The 21,882-nt window shown below is 42.8% G+C and overlaps 1 protein-coding gene across 3 annotated transcripts in view; it reads right to left on the bottom strand.

Moving 5' to 3' along the window:
* The window catches only part of LOC118213397 (LHFPL tetraspan subfamily member 2a protein-like), a 53,752-nt gene that overhangs the window by 31,514 nt on the left and 356 nt on the right, over positions 1-21,882 (bottom strand). For 2 of the 3 annotated variants that reach the window (XM_035392308.1, XM_035392305.1), the window contains exon 2: positions 4,381-4,443. The gene's annotated coding sequence lies outside the window, so the exon portion shown is untranslated. Of the gene's footprint in view, positions 1-4,380; positions 4,444-21,132; positions 21,427-21,882 lie in introns of those variants that run through there. The other variant, XM_035392307.1, reaches the window with a different exon arrangement.

Below are 21,882 nucleotides of genomic sequence, written 5' to 3'. Positions count from 1 at the left end.
GCCATGGCTCATTAGGGACAAGAAAAGGAATCAAAGACCCTTTATTAATTCTACCTCAGTTGGTACACACAGGTTTGTAAGTTGGTGAGCTCCAGTGTAATTAACTCATATTAAGGTTATTCACTAAAATGTCACTGAAGTGGCCTAGCTTGTAAAATAAAACAAAATGTCAACCCTGAATCCAACGCTGACACACTGACCTGCGTGATCTCTGTGTCAATGGGGTCAAGACTGAAAGCTGATAGTTGATTGGAATGGGGACTGTTGAAGTTTCAAGCCAATTAGCGCTCATTGGAACATTCAATTCACAATCAGATACCTTCATTTCAGCAAAGGTCACAAGACTTTTGACAAAAAACTAAAGCTTGGGTGAAACAGTTGTGCCATGATGCCTATAATGTAATAATGTAATGATGCTAAATGTACATAATTTAACGAAGAGTAGAAATAATAAGAGTGCAAATGGATATTCGACAGTATCGACCAGTGTGATTTGAAAACAGTTGTATCGTACAGGCATGATTTGGAGGGGACTAAAACCAGTGGGGCTTCGGTATAGTCCAGTCCATAATGAAAACTGGAAAAAATGTATTTTGCACGCCTTCATGTGCTGTTAAATATCTGTATGAAAGTGAAATGCCATCCCTTCCTCTGCTATCACCGAAGGGAATTCACCTTGACCAGAGTTGGCAAATTATCGGCAATAACAACTGGTCACAAGTGTAATGACTCAAATAATCTTGACAAAATACAGTGCTGACTCCCGGGCTGTGATAATCCCTTTCTTGCTTGATGTAATAAGGCTTATGACGACTTGCAGAGAGGTTTGTTTGGCTTGTAATCGCACTTAATCCAACTGGGATGTGTCAAATATGACCCTGGTGTTTCGGCTTGAGACTCTAATGAAAGATTCCATGACTCGGAGGTGCATGGGGATGATGTCTTCAGCATTAGACTTAATGGGATGGAGCCAGTATGCAGTGACATACAATTCCCTGTTTGGTTTGGACTAGGAGGCAATGAGAAAGGTTCACACATTATACAAATTCCACTGTAGCTGAGGGATCAAGGGGCTCTTTATTTCATTAAGTTATGAACTAATATGAAGACTGAATGTCATGAACAAGTGATAAGAGTAAATGAAAAAAATTCCATTAGGTTATTATGTCTGGGTCACTGGTTTACCGAGTGCTTATGTAATCTGTCATTTTATGCATGTAAAAATATGAACTCTGTAAGTTGATCTGGATCTGTTAAGTGAAAAAAACGTTGTGTAAAATAAATGTTGTTAATTACCAGAGCTAAAAAATAATAATAATCGATTACCTCAGCTGTGAGCTTTGCAGTATTTTGGCAGATCACATCAGCACATCTGTTCCACAGCAATACAAAAAGGACAGGGTGAGACAATGCCTTCAGAATCTGCAGTCTTGCAGTTCTCACTCACTCTCACTGTTTTAGACAAAACCCCATGCTTCATTTTGGTGTAAGGACCATAAAATATCCAAAACACAAGCATGCTTGCCAGGAAAAGTGCAGCTGAGTAAGGACACTCCCTCAGCTGTTTATCTTTAAAGGAAAAAATCACTTCATATGAGAAAAATGTGTTTGCCCTCCATGACAAAGTGGTAACTTTCCATTAGACAATGACATTTTGAATCTCTTTTATGGGAGGATAGAATGGTCTAAATGGGTTTCCTGCTTTTTATGGCTCTACATGCAGGAGATCATCTTACTCAATCACAAAAAGCATGCTGGGCAAATTATTCACCCTGTCCCCCAAGTTATTTAACATGGCTTGAACCTATTTGTTGTGGGTTTGCCATAGCATTCCCAGTCTTTCTGTCTTGCCAATCTGCTGTTAAAGCTTGGTTAAAATGAGCTTAAGAAATATCTGACTGAGCCATTTTCCACTGTAAGACATGCTAACCAGAGAAAACAACAATCATTTAATCATCCCAGAGTACTTATGATAACCCTTTCAAACTCCTTTTTTTAAATATCCCAATCACTACAACAGAATGTATTATTTTCTACATTCTGAACCCAAGCATTCTAAATGACATTTTGCCAAATGAATACATGCTGATGGATCCCCCACAATCCTCTGTGTTTTTCTCAGAAAAGCAAGGCAGACCTCAGCAAACTGGGTCTGTGTCTACATAAACACACCTAGGCATGGCCTCACCCAAGGACAATACAGCTGGGAGACCAGACTCTGTGTCATACTGTCAGAATGGGTGATTGCAATGCGGTGTAAATGATTACCCACTGCACTCCCTTATTCTCTCGTCTCACAGACTGTGTGGCAGTTCCTCACAGATATCACCCATAAGAGCAATGGAGTCCAGCTGGTTCTCTAAGCGGCAATACAACAGTATGAGTACATAGAGACGGTGAAACTTCTATGACGGAAAGTTTGTCCTACAGCTTACCACAGGTTCCCAAAAGCTAGATGGCTTTTCAAAAAAATCTGTCCAGGCAAAATGGTTGCATGGCTAAGCACGCATCAGTCACTAAGGTTTGAAAGGAGAAAACAAGACCAAGTGTGCGATGGCAAATGTCTCTAAATGAGCTTTGCGAATTCTGTCGGGGGAGGGGGGATCAAATCAACTGAGCCTCGACCGAGCCTCCCATAACGCGACCTAACGTAAGTGACACGAGCACGCTTGGTGAGGCCGAGTACAATGGTCCTTCTTTAGAACCAAATACCATCTGCTCTGCGGAGTGCGAAAAGCTGTGTTGGTTCAGTCGAATCCGTTCCACCAAGTGTTGCGAGTGGTGTGACGGGCCATTTGCCTAAGCAAAGGGAATTGAGTCACGCTTACAAAGGAATTCCTCTGTGGCACCCGCTTTGTGTTTTTTTTTTTGAGAGCGCAGACACCTGCTGTGTCACACTAGAGCGGTGCACGGCTGAAAGTGGTGATTCCACTGTGCATTTGCATATGCAAAACACCAGTGAAGAGAAAGCGGCTATGAAGCGCCTTTGGGAAGGAGGCAGAACCCGTATTTGCTTTAAAAACCTATTTTTCTTTCTCTTTTACAATACATTTTTACATTCACTGCCTTTTTTTCTCAAATTCGGAATGTCAGTTCATATTTTTAGGCTGGTCTCCGTCCTCATTGCAACCTTAGTCAGCTCGGTAGAGCATGGTCAAGCTTGCGCTGTCCTCCAAGGAGTATGCCGACAGTTGCTGTGTCTTCTCACTCCACAGTCCAAACTGAGCCACACAGTCAAGGCGTGGCAGCACAATTCACGTCCTTCTGGTACAAACAGACCTGAGTGTTCACAGGACCACCAGAAGCCCAAAAATGATTTTTTAAATCAATTATTACCCATTATATTTATTAATTTTGTTCCAATGTGAAGAAAGAATTCAGGTTTTATATATGTAACTATATATAATATGTAATGGCAAAATGATCTAAATATTTACATACATCAGATGGCATGGATGATTCTGTCTGTTGATGATTTGTGACCAGAAAGCAATTAACATTCCACACACGCATCAACGCTGATGTTCCATGGGCACTTGAATATACATGAGGCAGCCATGGAGACAGGTCGACCATAACAGGAAGAGGCTCCCCACACATGAAGATCTATTTTAAGTGCCAGTGACAGTGCTGATTAGTCTGTTTATTGTTATAATGGTTTCCCCCTTTGAAATTGTACTTGCAGGTGGCCTAGCGCAGCATCAATCACTCATAATGCGTTTATAAAACCATCAACGCGATTCCTGTTGGTTCCCCCCTAAAATACCGGGCAGGCTTTGGTGTCAGCAACATCCTGGACAGAACGACAAACAAGCTATTTCTGAACTCGAGGGGGGGTTCCCCTTTTACTGCTCCGTCCTCCGTTCCTCCGAGCCGCTGTTCACGCAATTCCAGAGGTGATGGTGAGAGACATCGGAGGGCAACAGAGGAGCTCACGGTGAAGACGGCCCAAATACAGGTCTCCGGTTCTCTTAATTAAAAGCTAGTCACAATGAACCCCTGGACGTGACAATGCAACGTATCAATTATGAGGAGAATTGCACATGACAGCATGGTTATAAACTCACCTTGAGTACAAATCTAGTGTGTGGCCTCCTTTAATTTCCACAAAGCAGCAGCTGAAAGCTCACCGTAGCTTACAACAAGGGATTTTTGGGCCGGGTCACACAAAAGACTCTTAAAATCAGCTAGCCGCTTCAGGAGGTGACTGCATTAATACACTGGGAAGTGAGAGGGAAATGGCTTCATTCCCATTCCTCATTCCCACATACAATGACAGGGGCTGCACTGAGCTATTTTCAACATTTTCCTTAAGCAGTGAACAGTACTTCCAAGCACATAGTACTATTTAAAAAGCTTATATTGAATGTGTGCACTAACCTCTTCAGTAGGTCTTCAGGGCGATCCTCTGGGTAGGCTGTGCAAACAGCAGCTTCTCCACACCTGCAAAATCAGTGACAACACATAAGACCACACTTTCACATTGGTGCTGCAGTCTTAAATTTGGCTTCTGGGTGCAAATGTCCACTTTTCTTAACTCATATTTTCCATTCCCAAAGCAAAATGCCCCCACGGGCATTTCATACTTGTAGACCAACCCTAAAAGTACCTCAGACCACTTGAAGGTGACTTATTCGCAATGTCACACAACGGCTACTTTTGAGAAATTAAACCAAACTTCACCACAGTCAGCTCTTTACCTCTTCACTTTTACTCCTGCTCTCTCTATGTTGGACTGGCCCCTGAGACCCCCGCTGGGATTCTCAAAGCCCGAATGGATCATTTCATTCTCATTTTGTTTTCTCCGATTATAACAAAAATGTAATTGCATAGCACAGAGAAGATCATACGCAAAATAGTCTGTCATTAGTCACTATGGTGTGAAAAATGCTTAAGACGCACATTTCAACTTCTGTTAACTGGTACTCAGAGAAAGAGTGTATAACGTGTTTTTTTGCAGGACATTTATGAAAAATAAAGTACAGTATTTTCAGTCGGGCCCCATGGAAGTGCAACACCATCTTTTTTCTTGGGGGGTGGCGTTTGGGGTCAGACTGTGCGGCAGCAGGGAGTCTCTCTAATTTTCTCGTCACTGTTGGACTCTTGGCTGCAGGTCGGGTCAATAATCAGCTGACCAGGCCACGGGCCGGCCAAAGTAAAGCTGAGCTGAACCCAGGCCCAGGGGGACCTGGAAAAAACATCCTGAGAGCGTGGGGGCAGAGGAAGAACTCGGGACAATGGGATGTCTGATTCGGGGATTCCTGACAATTAGAATACAGGTCACCATATATGGCGGGACCTGAGGGGAGGCAAATAACAGGAAAGACGATGGATGAGATGGGGTTCCTCCGGTGACTGTCTGTGCTGAAACAGCACGGAACCTGACGGCGTTTGAAAAGAGAGAGAGAGAGAAAGAAAAAAAAGACAACTTGAGAATGTGGGGCTTGCTTTTGAAGTGAACCAGACAGTGCGGTTCTCCTTCAAGATATGTACACACTCCCGGGTGCTCAGACCCACCACTGTGACCTTAATCAAGCTTCTCACTCAGCAGGCTTACACATGTGTGTGGCACCATCTGCTATTTTTGTTTGAAGAGGACATGTCCAATTGCTGTGGAAGAAAAAATGTTTTATGGTAGAGAGAGAAGAGCATAACAGTAGATAAAGTAAAGAAAGTCCACTGAGAATGACCATTAAAAATGGTCATACTTTTCTTAGCTAGCCCACTTTCTTAAGCACACAAATATGTGATGGCATTCAGGATGCCAAGTAGAATGTCAGGGATTAATATAATCTCATTGAGAACAAAAAACCTAAATTGAGAACTTATGTTGTTTGCAGAAAATTAATATGCTGTATTTGACTCCATCTAATACCAAGTGAGTTTTTTTTCCATTAACAATTTTGCCAAATAGAGAAAACACAAATTGTTCTTGTGTATAAAGCCATATACACATTTATGCACAACAACGCCATTGTTAAAGGTCCTCAGGTTTTGATTCCCATATCTCCAGAGTCTTATAATTACCCCTGACAGAGTACTAGCAGAACTGTGACAAGACTGGGAAACTGTCTAATTGGTCCTGGCAGGGTACTGGTCAGAATCAAAAAGTAATTGAGCCGGTTAAATCTGCAGTAAAAGGTGAGCTGGTCTCTCAGAAATCAGACTTCTCTAACCTTCTGTCAGTTCACCTTTTGTGGCGAGTGGTCCACAAAGATATGTATCAGCTTGGAGTGGGGGGACTGGACAACTGATTAATTTATTCCCCACTTAACTGACCGTTGGCCACAGCGGAACATGCGTGAACCGCACATGGAAAAACAATGTGCATACGCGTCCGACTCAGTGAGATCTCCCCAACCTTCTCGAATAATTCAGAGCAGAAGACCCCAGCCAAAGCAAACACTTAATTTGCAAATGGACCATATGTTGCCCCCTCGCTGAGACGGTGTAGCATCGACCGCGATGCGCCCCTGTGCGGTTAAAAGGATTTTATCTGCCTCTCCGTTCAAAGGGCCATTTCAAATGACTGCATCCACTTTTTCCTAAGGCCTGAGTTCTCAATGCAGCTACAAAGAACATTATTACCACATCCTCACAACATATCCCAGATATAAGTCTGCATCAACTGTAGAACTACAACTGAATTAATGGCCAAAAATCTATCGTTTAACAATTAAATACACAAAGACCTAAAATGTGAAATTATTCTATTTTTATTTAGATTTTTCACGGATGTTGTTAAAAGGACAGTCCGCAGACAGGCCTCTGCGTTCATCAGCATGGCTCAGCAACTGTACATCACATGAAAAGCCCAGAAGAATATTTTGTTCGTTCTCCTCTCCCAGCCTTTCAAGTTCCGAGGTTTTGGAGCTGTTTTTCCACACATTCTGTGGTGTAATGGCTTTGCCAGCGGAGGCGTTGGCTGATTTTGTGCTATCGCCGCTCAGGCCGAGCCAGCCGTGATACTTTCAATGAAAAGAGGAGGAAAGGTCAGAGAAATAGTGTGATTTACAGTAACCAAATTTTCTGGAGTGTAAACTAGTCACTGACAGGGAATAGGGGTAGGATTCTCCAAACTACAAAAACACATGTGGAAGAACAATGCCACATAATTTTCTCTCAAGGAAAGAACAAGAACAAATCTGAATTTAACCCTGCTGGGAAAGCAAGTACATTTACAGTAAGCACCAGTGCCCTGTTACAATTCCCACCAGAAAGAGTGAACCATGTATGACAAATCTGCCAAAAAATTACTAATGAAACTGAAGATGTCCTCAGTTTTATTGCTGTTGTGGTCATTCAGGATTTCGCACATTGATCCTGTGGGGATCCAAGGTTGCATCTTGGATGTTACATTCAGCACGAGAGCCCTCAATTATGATCACACATGGGGATGGCACCTCAGACCTCGAGTGAACTTCACGGTGGTGAAACAGCAGAAATGCGAGCAGCCATTGACTGGAAATCGAGGAAGGCAGAGGAACTGAACTCCTGGAACTTGACACTGCTTTCATGCTGTGCCTCTCAGCGGCAGAGCACGACTGGGTCTGCGGCGCTGGTGAATCACTATGCTGGGCTGCCATCCAGGGTTCCTCACTCCTCTGGGGTCCCACCCCACCGGCGTTCCAGGGGTCCCACCCCACTGGCTTTCCAGGGGTCCCACCCCACCAGCTTTTTCAGGGGTCTCACCCCACCGGCTGTCCAGGGGTCCCACCCCACCAGCTTCTTCAGGGGTCCCACCCCACTGGCTTTCCAGGGGTCCCACCCCACCGGCTTTCCAGGGGCCCACAAGCAGATACAACTGCCACACACACAAGATACTTTCCATGTCTCCGTGGCTGGGGGGGTCTGGAGTCAGGGAGGCATCCTCTACATGCTGGGACAGTAGAGAAGGCGCATGCTGGGTATCATGCAACAACAGCTCAAGCTTCTCCACAGCTCGAGCGCCAGCCAGGCCACGCGGTGTAACTCCGCGAGCTCCACGAGCATGTCAACCACACGGCTTTGCTCACCACAAAGGCGGCTCTCTTCCAGCAATCAGGGGGTTTTCTGGGAGCTGGTTTTGAGCATTTACAGCTAGGAGTTCTGCGGCTCTAAATGCTTTGCAAGTCATTGCTGGATGACAAGAACCAAGGTCCTCATTATTATTAAACAGACCGTCTGGCTGCCAGGTCTGTCTGTCTCACTGGACACACTGTCTCACTGAGCTCTGTGGGCTACAGTTTGGCTGCGTGGGCCAGCCATGTAATTCAAGTATGGCAGGCAGACAGAGACTAGTAGATAGGGCACAAACTGGGGGAGCAAGGGAGCAGTTAAGTAGATAACTTATTTCATGATTATATTATTTCCTACCTTACCTTAAATTATTTCCTACCTATATTTGATTCAACCAGGCCTATATTCGGTTCAACCATAGATGACTGTTTTGAGATGCAATCTATTGCTGTTGCCTTGCCGGCATTTTTAATATTCACATCTCATAATGCTATTTAATGCGCAGTCAACAGCCCTCGAGAAACGACCAGCTCCTCCTTTCCAGGAACTTCACAACACAGCCCCGTATTGAGATGTCTTTCCCCAACTGTGAAGTTTCTGCAAAGTATTAAATCTACTTTGTCCAGTATAAGGAATACTTCCAGTGCAAATTTGTGATGCAATCTGCCAGTGCTCAGACATCGAATGAGGGATGTGTGGCTCCCCGATTTGGCCAACGAAGCAGCACTCCTTCCGGAAGGTACGATTGGTGCTCCACATCTGGACCTCAGCAGTCCAGAGTCCAAGTTGTTTTCTTCGCCAGCTCAGCAGGACAGTAATCAGAAGCATCTGAGTCTAAGCACTCACATAGGAGGACGAAACAACCCACCCTTGCAAAAATGTAATGTCTGACACAGGTCAGGACATCATGGGATTTGGAAAATTTACCAAAATAATCTAGTAAAATGGGCACTTCCCACATTTGTAAAGGGTCATTAAAAAGACATATAATAACATATAATTGACTTGTAATATGCTGAAATGTCACAATCATAAAAAACTAATGTCAGTATCATTATTATCTAGCACAGTGTTTCCCAACCTTGATCCTGGGGGACTTCTTTGTATGCTGGTTTTCATTTTAACATATTTTAACAAGCTGATAATTTTTCATAATTAGGTGCTTTTCGGGTTAAGAGGGACTATTTACCCTCTTATGGCACATTATATCAGAAATAGCTATGCACGCCATGAAGAATAAAAATCCCATGTTCACTCTGTGCTTATTATGCTATAATTCAAACAATTGCTAACAAAAAGTCAACTGATTAAATTAAAGACTGAGTAGGCTCCTCATTAGGAAGCTGAACCCAAAAAACGTGTTCAAAAACTACACGTGAACACCCAACATGTGAAAAGTACACGTGAACTACAAAAACAATCTCATTTATACAATGAAAGTGCAAAAAGGTAACCTATGCTATTCCAAGACACATGTTTTGTTTCATGTGTGAAAGTTTTTTGTCATATTTAAAAAATGTCAGTCATGTGAAAATGACTCAATGTGACACAATTTTGTTTCACATGTGGAAATGTCCAGTTCACATTTGACATTTTCTTTTCACATGAAAATATTGTAATTCTCATGTGAAAATTCACAAACTTCACATTTAGTTTTTTGTAAGAGAACACGTGTTCTTTCCCAATTGTTCCTTAAACTTATTACCACAGTGCAGGTTTGACTTGTTATCATTTGCTTTGTCCTTGAATTCTTAATTATCTACCAAATGGTTCGTTTTAATGGTCATGTGTCCACAGTTTTACCAATTAGTAGCCTATTCATCCACGTCAGTCTTTCTGGGCATACTGACAATGAAAGCTAACCAGATCATCATCAATAGAAGAAATAGCTACCAGCACAAAAAGGATAATACATATATATTGTTTTTATGCTTAACTTCAGAAGCAGAACATTAATATTTTCCACACTTGGACTGACGACATTTGAGGAAATGGACTATGTGTTCACACCATTCTACTATTGAGTTGTTATACAATTTCTACTGTTTTCAGAAGGTCACATGGTGAGATGATGCAGTAACAGCATGGAAACTCTTTCTCTCCCCTCCTCAAGCAGAGGCCACAAACACAACCAATTATTTTCCAGAAAAGAATAACTCTGGTCTTATAAACCGGGCAGGCCCAGCGTCTGGCTTAAATTTAGGACTGTATTATTTTTAACCATTCAGAAAGTAGCACAGCTTTGAAGGTCTTGCCAGGGGCACTTCAAAGGAAGTGGGGAATCTCTACTTTCCAAACACCCCAACGATTTCAGCATGGGATTGACTGCTGTGTCCGCATTGGCCAGTGAAAACACCTGTACTGTCTGTAGGGGTAGAACCAGATTTAGAGCTAGGCTCAAAGTAAAGTGGAGGGATGTATAATATCTCAACCTCAACGTTACAATGATTATGTTCAATCAAGCCATACACACATTTTTGGGAATTACACGGCTTCAGTAAATTACACAGAGCAATATACAACTACAGAGGCAACTGTAGATGAGAGAGAGTAGAACAATTGCAATTCATCAGTTTTCTAGAAGAATGCTGCCAATATGTTTTTCTGTAAAGTTCTTGCCTTTAAGCGACTGTCACTAGAAACCTTTTAGTACAATTGCATAACCTGATTAATGCACTTGTAGCGTAAATCAAACTGTAGACACAACTAATCTGATACCCATGGCAAATGCATGCAGTCATAGCTATAATGTGTACTAAAAGGAGGGTTCCTGGGGTAACACGAGAGGTTTCACTTATTTGGAGCAGAGATGAACATGAACATGAGGTTGAAGGCAATTGACAGCCATAGGTGATGAAGCAACATAAACAGCTTCCACCAAAGAGAACCTCTCACCATTGCCTTTTTCTTCTCTTTTTAATTTTACACCGATTCACTACTGTTCTGGTGCTGCTGCATCATTCATGAGTATAGCACAGCAGTGCACAGGTGTGCTGTGCTTTTGCAACACAATCATCAGGCCCTTCTCACACCGACACAGGCCCGACTGCTGCCTCAGAGGCCCAGGAATAGCACTCAGAAGATGTCTGGCTCTCTGTGCACCACGGGAACAAGATGCTTCATAATTCAATCAATACAATGTGATTAGGCACAAACAATTTCCTGTCCACAAGACGCTACATTGGAGAGAAGCCTAAGAGACACACCACAGCACTTCACCACAGCTGGGATTCACTTTTTATTAGGACGGCTAGGCCTCTTTTAATAAATGCAAGATCTGCTTGTCTCCTTTTCATAAATGTGAGCTCTAGTCAGGCTTGCAAGGATCACTTCATTAGCCAAATCTGCAATACTTTATATTATCCATGAACAGAGTCCCATATTTTTTCCCCCAGCAATTCAGATGACGCACTTCTAAGTTCAACATCAGATGTGGTTAAGAGTGCCACTACCGTCCAGCTCTACTGCCCTAAATCCACACGTGTCAATGCAGCCGACATCAGCCATGTGTTTTAGTGCACTTTCACTTATTCCACAGCAGATGAAGGCACCAATACTTTCATTTGAAAATGAATGCCAATGTTCCCGCTCCAGCAAGCTGCTGACAGACTTCACGGCGTGCTGCATTCTGTGCTGGTAAGACTGGTAAATGTTTTTTGCACTGTCAGAAAAAAGACTGCCTGTAAGATGGGAGTGGAAAACACATAAAAGTTATTCGGCTCCCAATTTACACAGCCTCCCAGGCCTCCAGTAAAAAATCTCTACTCCTTCAAGAGGTTTTTAAGGAGAAAAGGCTTTTGTATTATTGATGGGTGGATTTTACCGGGGCCATAAAATATCTGTGTGCAATCAGAAGCCCTTTGCTGGAGAGTGTTTATGCTTTAATTGAAACCTGGCTGTCTGTTAAATCGTAGAACTGCTTTGAAACAAAAATTATGTGTTTGTATTAGCTCCATGAATCTCCCAGAGATAACATACGTTTCCCTCAGGAATTCCTGGTGACCAGCATTTGCAGTTGTGCTCCAGATGCTGACCTCCCATGCTTCTTATCACATGATGACATGATCACATTGAAGCTATTTAACGTTGTCTTTTGTCAAGAGCCTGCACTGAAAGGTGCAGAATACTGGAAAGAAATATTACAGAAACAAAAAAAGTTCCTTTACACTTGAAAATGTGACAAAAACTGATTATTTTGTAAAAGACAATGTGGCTCTGAAAATATTCAAGAGCCACATTGTCTTTCATGTTAGTGTTGTTTTTTTTGTTAACCTGGAATAAGCGATTTGAGTGATTGAGCGACCCAGAGTGACATCAGCATTGGGGCTTCCGCAGGGACACAGCCGTTATATAAGAGTGGTTGTGTTTTGTTTTGAACACAGTCTGCTCGTGCAGTGATTCTCCCCAGTGGGAGTTTAACTGAGGCACCACTTCACCCTCTCTGGCCTCAGTCAGTCTTGACCAAAGCATAATAACACTGTGCCTCCAGACCACAACAGCCAGCCTGCCTCCCACATTTCCATCAGGACAAACGTGGTCTCCTTCTGATGACATCAGCCATCCAAGCGCTGCACTGCCCTAATTACTGCTTGAGGACAGATTAAAAGTTTTAAAATAGTCTCTCTGCCCTCGACTGTAGCTTCACTGTAGTGTTACTGTCTGTGTCTATTTCAGGCAATTCTGTCCAGGGCATAGATAAGTAGACTGAGCAATAGTCAAAGTTAAATTATGTAGGCAGCATGCTGTCAATAAAAGACTATCAAATTACCAGACGCCAATCCCAAGGTACCCACACAGATGATATATAGCCTAGTACATAATAGCCTATAGCTTACAATTATCACCCCATTAGTTCAGAACTGTGTTTATTTCCATTAACAGTTTTTTCATTTATTTGGTTCCTTACACATAGGCTATAACAATTAAAAGAAAAGTATGAAATTAAATTAGTAAATTAGTATTATAAAATACATATCAGCATATGTGAATGTGTATATGTGTATGTGTGTATTTTCATGCAAAATGATGGTATATGTCCTTAAATTGGATTAACAAAATTAATTGAGTGTATTTTCTGTGACTTTTACAGTAACTGGAGTATTTGCAGGTAATTAAAAATAATGAAACTAAACAATAAAATACAGCAAAGCAGGCTTTAAATAGTTAGTAACAACTAAGTATGAACAGAAAAGCAATAGGGCTGAATAGAACTGTGAATGCCATGCTAACCCATGCCTTCACTGTTCAGGAAGAGCTGCAGTGCGGACATGACTATGAGGACAGCAGATGCATGTGTAAAATGCAAGGTGTCCATGCCCCCAGGGCCCCAGCCTAACCAATCGCACAAAACCAGTGATTACACGCTGAGCACTTGTTTCCATAGTGCACGCTGCCTGCGGGTTACAGACCGCACATCCAGATTACATCACTCCATAGCTGTTATTGTAATGACTCATTGTGGTGCTCCGTCTCCACTGGAGGCCAGAGGAACCCCATTATAGCGAGGGGTTCTTTCCTCGTGTGCGTCTCTCCCGAGCCCAACGGAATTCATTCCCTCCCAAAGCATTCCCCCACCAATGCGCTGATGGATAGTTGGTCATCATCATCCACAGAGGGATAGCTAAGCCCCACATGTGTCTTATGTTGGGGAAACCACTTCTGACATGCCAAAATTTGGCAGCACTGAGGACTGGCAATCGCATCAAAAAGAGACGTTTTCCATAGAAATTACCAAAGGCTATTCCTCTCTAACAAACATTCTCCTCCCAGTGTTCCCTTACAGATGCTGTTAAAAACTTTCACAAAACTTTAATGTTTCCAAGCATGAGCAGTCACAGCCCAGAAAAACATCACACTGCCGCAATTATTTATCTTAACAGACTGAGCTACGTTACATCAGGGTCCCAACGGACTGCTCCTCCCTATTCACCTACATATCAGTTAGACAGTGGGGGCTGTCCTTGGTCTCATCTGCCAATTTGGTGTGACCTGTATCTTTGAATGAAACATTCTGCCACTTACATGAGATCCATCATTGTAGAGAAACAGATCATGTTACATGTCTTCCAAAGCAAAGGGCGATTGTTACCAGGCTTTAAAAATTGCATTGTGCGGACAACGGTGTTTCTGCTACACCACCACTGCTGTCACCATCCCAGTTTTTTCCCTTTCCATGTCATCCCCCAGCTTAAGGCTATTTCTTTCTTGACACTTGTCAATATTTACCTTGCCATAATATGAAACTACTCCGTAGCATCAGAGACCAATGTATGCAAGCCCTACAAAAACATGCGAGCAGTGCACTTGTGTAATGAAAGCATAAACAAACTATAGAAGGCAATGTAGGGCAGCATTGAGCCGAGGTAAATCATCGGGATTGTATCCCAGCTCAAACACTGCTGTTGCACCTTGAGACAGAATCCAGCTCTATTAATGTTTTTTACCTCCTAAAATAGACTGTTTAATAAGTTGATCTATGATTCAAGTTTGATGAATCTACACCGATTTACCACATTTAGTTCTGTTGACCACTTGTGGAACGTTCCTCAAATTTTGCAAAAGGAAAAATGGTAAATGGGAAATGGACTGCATTTATATAGCGCTTGTATCCAAACGCTTTACAATTGTTGCCTCTCATTCACCAGAGCAGTTAGGGGTTAGGTGTCTTGCTCAGGGACACTTCGAACCAGCAACCCTCCAACTGCCAGACAACCACTCTTACCTCCTGAGCTCACTCACACATTACAAAAGCCAGTTCTACTGCAAGTCTAACATATCCAAATCTAAAACAAAGTCTTTAATTCAAAAGTAGCAAAGACAAAACAAACTAGATTGTTTATTATTAATGAAACCAGGATTCAAAAGATAGGAGCAAAGCTTAAATGTAGGTCACTTGCTTATTGCAGCAAAGAGGCAAGTCTAATAATTTCAGGCCAATGACTGCCAGTAACCTAATAGCTCGAAACTGGATGTGTGCCTGGTCATATGCACAGGGCCTGGATAAGCAGAATAGCAGCGGCAGATAGAAAAACAGTCACATGCTACAAGGTTCATCTAGACGGCCTCTTTGTGGAGCAACCCCAACAAAATTGCTAATGGACAGACTCCCTTGTGGTGGCTGATATTCGTGTTGAGAAAGTTGTGTACCTTTGTTTTGAGCGCCCATGGGTAATTATGTTTCCCATAGTATTTGGAGAAAGATTATCAGTGACACAAAGATCTGAATGAATCACAGCTTCTTGTTTGCTAAGGGCAGCGAAGTAATGACTGCATCATGAAGGTCAGCGATTGACATAACAAGGTAGCTCCGCTCATTATGGGAACGTACTCCCCTGTCCCCGGTCTACCATTTATGTGTCACATATTTTATAGTAGTGCTGTGTGACTGAGTGCAAATGCTCATTGAAAAAAAATCTCAAGGTGAAATCTAGTCCAACAGACGCCTCAGTGCAACAAGGAATACTTCCCTGTCCCTCCCACCAATAAAGGAATCACAAATTTGGTACTTGTGCAGAGATTTTATATAAGTTCCACATTTTAGTTGATGTTGCTTATAATTTGCATGTGGGACAATGGTTGTATTTAATTTCATCACTAAAACAGACAGGCCCATAGGTCCAATATTGTTTGCCAACTGTCCAAACTGTTAAAGCATGAGCCATTGCAGCCCATCACCAAAGCCATGTGACTGACCCCTCCGCATCTGGCATGCGTCTTTCACGTCTGGGTCTTCCTCAGTATGCAGAATTCTCGTTACCTACGGGCTTTGTTGCCGTAGATGTGTCTTAAATTGTTGGCTCAGGAGAACTCCGTTTTCAGGCCATTTCAATCAGTTCTCCAGCTCAATAAACAAACTAATATTGAAGCTTCCTTCTCAGCCAGACACAGGACTTCCTTGTCTGGGGGATGCCCATTTATGTCTCTCCTGTCTTTGCCTGCTCTGAGCTTGGATTGAGACAAACAATGCAAGTCTCGCAGGCCTGTACAGTCACTGGGTGGTGCTTACTGGATGCTTGAGGTGCAGGAATTAGCTCTCTGAACCTGGCTAAATAGGCCGTTTTTGCTTAGTGTCACAGCTGTAACTTTGACACACTACATACTGTTTGCCCTCAACATCTGCAGGCTAATGTCAGGTAGACAGATTCCTGAACCACAAGCAGACAAACCCTCTTAAAAACAATAAATGATACTTTGGCCCAACTCACAGGATTCACGTGAATCTATGAGCATTCAGTTCAAGACTGACCCCTGATGCTTGACCATTGTCGCATGTTCAGAGCTAGCTATGGAAGGAAGCACTTCTATTCAGAGTAACTTAAAGTCAAAAACCACATCCTCACCTACTTATTAATGCATGACTGACGTTAGTAATTTACACAGGTCTTTAAAAGCATGATTTGAGTAAAGAGTTACAGACTAATTCAGGCTTCAGTAATACATGGGCTATGTGTTTCTCAGGAGGAAAAATGCAAGCAATCCTGATGATAGAAGATAAGTGAAACAGATCTGGACAGCTTGCAGGAATATCTCATTTTAGGAAAGAAAAACTGAATCCATTTATTTGGCACAACATGTCCTTCAGTTGCTATCATGAAAACAAGAATCTGAAAACTACACTGAGATGATCTACACTGCATAATAACACTTCACAGCACAGCTGGAAACTGTTTTGGCATTGAGATGACTCAGAGGTTTGAGGCTGAGTTACCCATCACCAGCAGTTCAACAGAATAACATCAATTAGCATGAAATATATTATGTGAATAAATTCTTTCAGTGACCAATGAGGAAACAACAAAAATGAAAACAAAATAACTGCATTGGTTTCAGTGGTTATTCTTAATTTCCTTATCCTCCCCGGATTTTATTTACGATCTCCAGTCAGATGACACCCTTTCCTTTCATAAATATCAGGTCAAGAAATTAAGGCAAATGACTACAAATCACTGCTGGACTGTACCTATTTCAACAAAGCAGAGTGCTCCTTATCCTGAGGCTATGGACTCGTATTTCAGCCTTCCTGGGAGCGAAACTACTCCCCCAACCGAAAGCACTCTGGCCCTTTGTAACACTGTCCATTAACAGAACCGCACATGATTTACACATCCCAAGGACAAAAGGCTTGAAATAGGAAGAGCAGTTTTGGAGGGACATGAAAAACTGTTCTCTGAGCACTGCTGGCTATAATTACGTACTGCTGAGTCAGAAACGTTGGACCACCCCATAAACTTTAACAGGGAGGGGGAACTAGGGCTCTATATTCAAAGCCAAATTTCCAAAAAAGTGTGCCACAGCAAAGCCTGTTATAAGAGACAGTATGCCACACCGTTAACCCAAAGTTCAGAGTTTCTCAGTCAGTGGGAAACAGTAAAAGGAGTTTATTGTAACTCAGGCTAAAGAAAAACGACCATAATGGTATGACAATCCCAAGTGACCTGGGTTTCCATGGCATCCGCAAAACCACGCCGTAAACATCCGGCAACACAGTCCACGTCATTCACCGGCACATGAGTAGGCCTCTCCTAAGGTGACTTTCAACTGCTGACAGTTTCAGCCCCCTTTAAAGATTCCATCAGCCGATAAGCAGATCTGAACAGAAGTGCTTGCCACCTGCATTCAACAGGTTTATTAACAGGACTGTGAACGGGGGAGTGTCCAAATATACCAAACACAGCCAGAGAAGAAAACATACCAGTGGGTGTAAATGCATTTCAGAAGTACAATATATCAGGGCATCTGGACTCTCTTGGTTCTCTATTGTCTTCCTTAGGGCTGAAAGATTTTAGCATTCCAACACTGCCACTTCACCGCAGATCTGGGGAGGCCAGAGTAATATAGGCTATATATATATATATATATATTCTGCCATTAACAACAGAAACACTGGTGGACAGCTGTATCCTGTCTTCCTCCTGAAAGGCCTATTGAAATGGTAAGAACCAGAGGCACAATCGTTGGCAGTGGGCGCTTTTACTCTGAAGGACACACCCTGCTGATCTTGAAAAGATGCGCTGTCAGCTGGCACGTCCAGCCGCGATTTATCTCCATCCACAGCGCGAGTCACAGGGGAGCTCGAGCGCGGTCCTGAGCCAGCGTGGGCCAAAATTACACACAGGGCGCAAACAGGGCCCAGACAGAGAGATTACTCCAGCGAGGGCTTAATCTTATCAGCATGCATGAATGCCCCCAAGCAAAAGACAGGGCCAGGGGAGGGGGGGGGGGGGGACTCCAGATTCACCACCGATCTCTGCCAATTGACCGTCTCCATCTGCTGCTGGACGGCAGGGGAAGGACAATGGCAACCCCCTGCCCCAGTGTCGAGCACAACAGCACTTTCACGCAGGCATGGCCAGGCCACCCTCCACCACACCGCCCCAGCGCATAGCAGCCCACTGCTCTCAGCAACACACAGATGGACCCGTGCAGCACAAAGGTGGCCAGGCCTTTGAGAGGAGATGGGGGAGGGCCATGGGACATTCAAGGGACATTCCACGGTTCTGAAGGCCCCCAATTCTCACTTTTCTGCTGGGACAGTACAGCTTGTTGGCATATTCCGGTTTACGTTCTTCTTGATGACAAAAGTTTAAGGCCTTTGAAAAGACCTTAAACTTTAGACCTTAAGATTCTCCATACCTTTTGGCCGATTACAAACGCAAATTGTTGTATATAGAACAGAAAGCCCCATTCTATTAGGACTGCTACATAAACATCTTAACTGGAAACTCTGTAAATATCTGCGTCAGTTAAAATAATGGTCAGTGATAATAGTGACAAAACCCTTGCCTTTTAATTAGAATGATACCCCCCTCTTCAAATAAGGGGAAAAAATCTCAATAGGTTCTGGTACATAAAACTGCAAACAGATGTTGTGGATACGTAAACACTGTGGTCTGACCTTTCAACTGGAGCCAGTTCAATTAGCATCTTTAACACCTTTTCCAAGTTAAAAGCCAGCCTGCCAGCCTGCCAGCCCCCTCCTCCTCTTTCCACAGAGGTTGACAAAACAGGCACTGAGATGTGAGGCTTTGGTATGCATAACAATGCACATACCAGTAAGATGCTTGCCCAAATGCTGAAATGGCTCGTAATCAGTCCCTTTCATTAGTGGCACAGACAGACTTCCTCAGTCAGAATTGAACCTAAAGTGACAGTCCAGTGGCTGTGTGCTTAGCAGGATCCCCACATCCAGTGCATGCAACTAAAAACTGGGATACAGTTAGAGAACAGAGTGTGTGGTCTTGGCTCGACTGCCTTGTTGTCAGGCAGTACAAAGTGACACACATTCAGATTCAACGTGTCCAAGAAAAGCCAATGATGACCAGGCCAGATGAACAATGCATCATCAGTATGGGGCGAATGGCCTGCTTTTTTTCCATTCTTTCAAAACAGACCATTTTAAAAAAAGATGCTAAAAAAACTGTCGCAGTAATTGCATTCTGGTTTGCCAAGTGAGAATGGGGCTGCTTGTGCTCTCTCCCCCCAGGCAGACCGAAACTCAAAAGCTGAGGGGTTTCCAAACCTATAATGAGTAGGGCACGTTTTATTTGAGGTTTTTACGGACCAAATGAAGGCAGCTTATTCCCAGGACTCTGGCCACCAATGGCACATGTCTGTAACCTACGGGCAGTTACCATCTTTATTCTTAGATACTATAAAGTTAATAGCCACTGATGACCTATGTGCTGCATACATCTAGACCTTACAATGGCGCTCGGTTACACAGGGAACTTATCGTCTTTTTTCTACTTTTGCACCCATTGCTAGTTAAAAGGCAGGATTCAACATGTGCAACAGAGAGTGAATTAATTTGAGTACCTTCAAACATGAACACCCTGCCCAGAATTCCATCATCATAAATCTACCACATCCAATTGCTGCACCGGCATTTACTCATAAGCCTAGAAAATGTAAGCTACTCAATTGATTCGTCCAGTTCACAGGGCGAGAGAGAGAGAAAAAGGATTTGAGGAATAATAGCCTACAAGGTGTGATGACAAGATGTTGTATAATATAGCATACTGAAGAGTGTATCTTAAAGCAAACATGTAGACTACTTTCAAGCATACATTCATATTTAAACCAAACTAGCTTCCTCTACCTGAAAAGTACTGATACTGGTTTCCTAGAGTCTATAGGTCAGTGGTGTCAAACTCGTTGCCATGGAGGGCCGTGTGTATGCAGGTTTTCATTCCAACCAATTAATGCTGCCTTAATTGAGTCCAATTACTCATTCAGCCATATGCGTTTAACTGCATTGAAGCACAGAATATAAGAAAATTTTTATTTAGACAATGCGGGTCACCATAGACGTCGGGTCACCATTGTGCACAAACCTGCATCCCTAATTCAGCAAATAATTTAACTAATTATATAATCAAGGTCTGAGGCTGGAATGAAAACCTGCATACACACGGCCCTCCATGGCAACGAGTTTGACACCACTGCTATAGGTGCTCTAGATAGGGTAGCATTTGAGTGCTTAATTCCTCAGTAGCTAACCTAGTTCTTAACCGGAAACTATTCTCTCCAGCTGCCCCAGTTCCAGCACTGTAGATTTTTCCAGCAGAAGATTTTGATTATATTTGCAACAGAAACTCTAAACAGATCCAATAGCCCAAAGCTAGTGCATGCTTAGAAATGCTTCACTTTGATTTATATAGAAAAGATGCAAGCCAGTAGGTGTAATCATAAGCTTCATATGTGGCCAATGAAAGCATGAAAAAAAGACAATAGGTACCCTGCTAAAGTTATATAAATGGGGGGTCCAACTGTACAGAGCAAGACAAGGACAGAGAGACCTTAAGACCCTACAAAGACCCTAAGAAAGAGTAGACACATCCTATCTGAGGGATTAAGCATTAAGCACACCACACCTCAGGGCAGCCTAAGCTTTACAAAGGCAGCCAAAGGACAAACGGTGCAACAAAACCATACACAATTTGGGGATGTTAAACCTATGTAAAATGAGACAGTGGAAATGGACAGAAGAGCTACTGTAACAACATATACAGGAGGACAGGGTGGAGGCTGGGAGGTGTGGCAGTTATCTGCCAGTAACCTGGTTTACAGAAGCAACATCAATTTGCAACCCATTATGAAGTAAACAATGCAATAGTGCAAGAGGCCGTATCTCACCTTGGCCTCATCTGATTTACAAAGGCGTAACTCCCAACAGAAAAACGGACTGATCATGATGGTTTCCATTTCTGATCCCATAATTCAACACATTTGCATTCAAGGCAGATGCACTTTTAATTAATGTTTTGTCATAATTTTGTCCTAAATTCTTAGCGAGAATCGCAGGCTCGCGAATTAGTTGATCTATTTTGGATTTCAAATTGTAGGTTAATGATTAGCCGCTAATTGTTCCCGTGTGATACGTGTCCGCGCGCGTGCGTATGTGTACTGTCACTCGGTAGAATTCCCTCATTTAACACGAGGACCTCTGCTTCGCTTCTTTCCCCACTGAAATGTTTCGGGATTGGGTGGTCCAATGCAATCTGAACAAAGTAGAGACGGCTACAATTAACCAACTACTAAATTACCATACTTAAACATGTACGATAAATATCCATTGTGGCTAAAGGGACAGGACACACCTACAACGAATATACAAACAGGATTCACATCTTTAATATTTAACGATTAATAGACCGCTTTCAGAATATAACTATTTAAGACTATGTATATAATAATGACAATGTATTTAAAGTTAAATCGATGTTGTTAACACCAAACGCCTGCAGCACGACTTAATCCATATGCACGCGGGGTGGCAACTGAGTATTTAGCAAGCTTTTATACAGTAGCTGAGTAGTCAGCGATGTATTATTTACAACCAAAAGTTTAGATAGCAAGCCAATAAGCACATTAGATGAATTCACT

Source organism: Anguilla anguilla, chromosome 14, assembly GCF_013347855.1.
Source record: "Anguilla anguilla isolate fAngAng1 chromosome 14, fAngAng1.pri, whole genome shotgun sequence".
Classification (NCBI taxonomy): Eukaryota; Metazoa; Chordata; class Actinopteri; order Anguilliformes; family Anguillidae; genus Anguilla; species Anguilla anguilla.
This window is presented reverse-complemented; position numbering and strand designations above follow the sequence as displayed.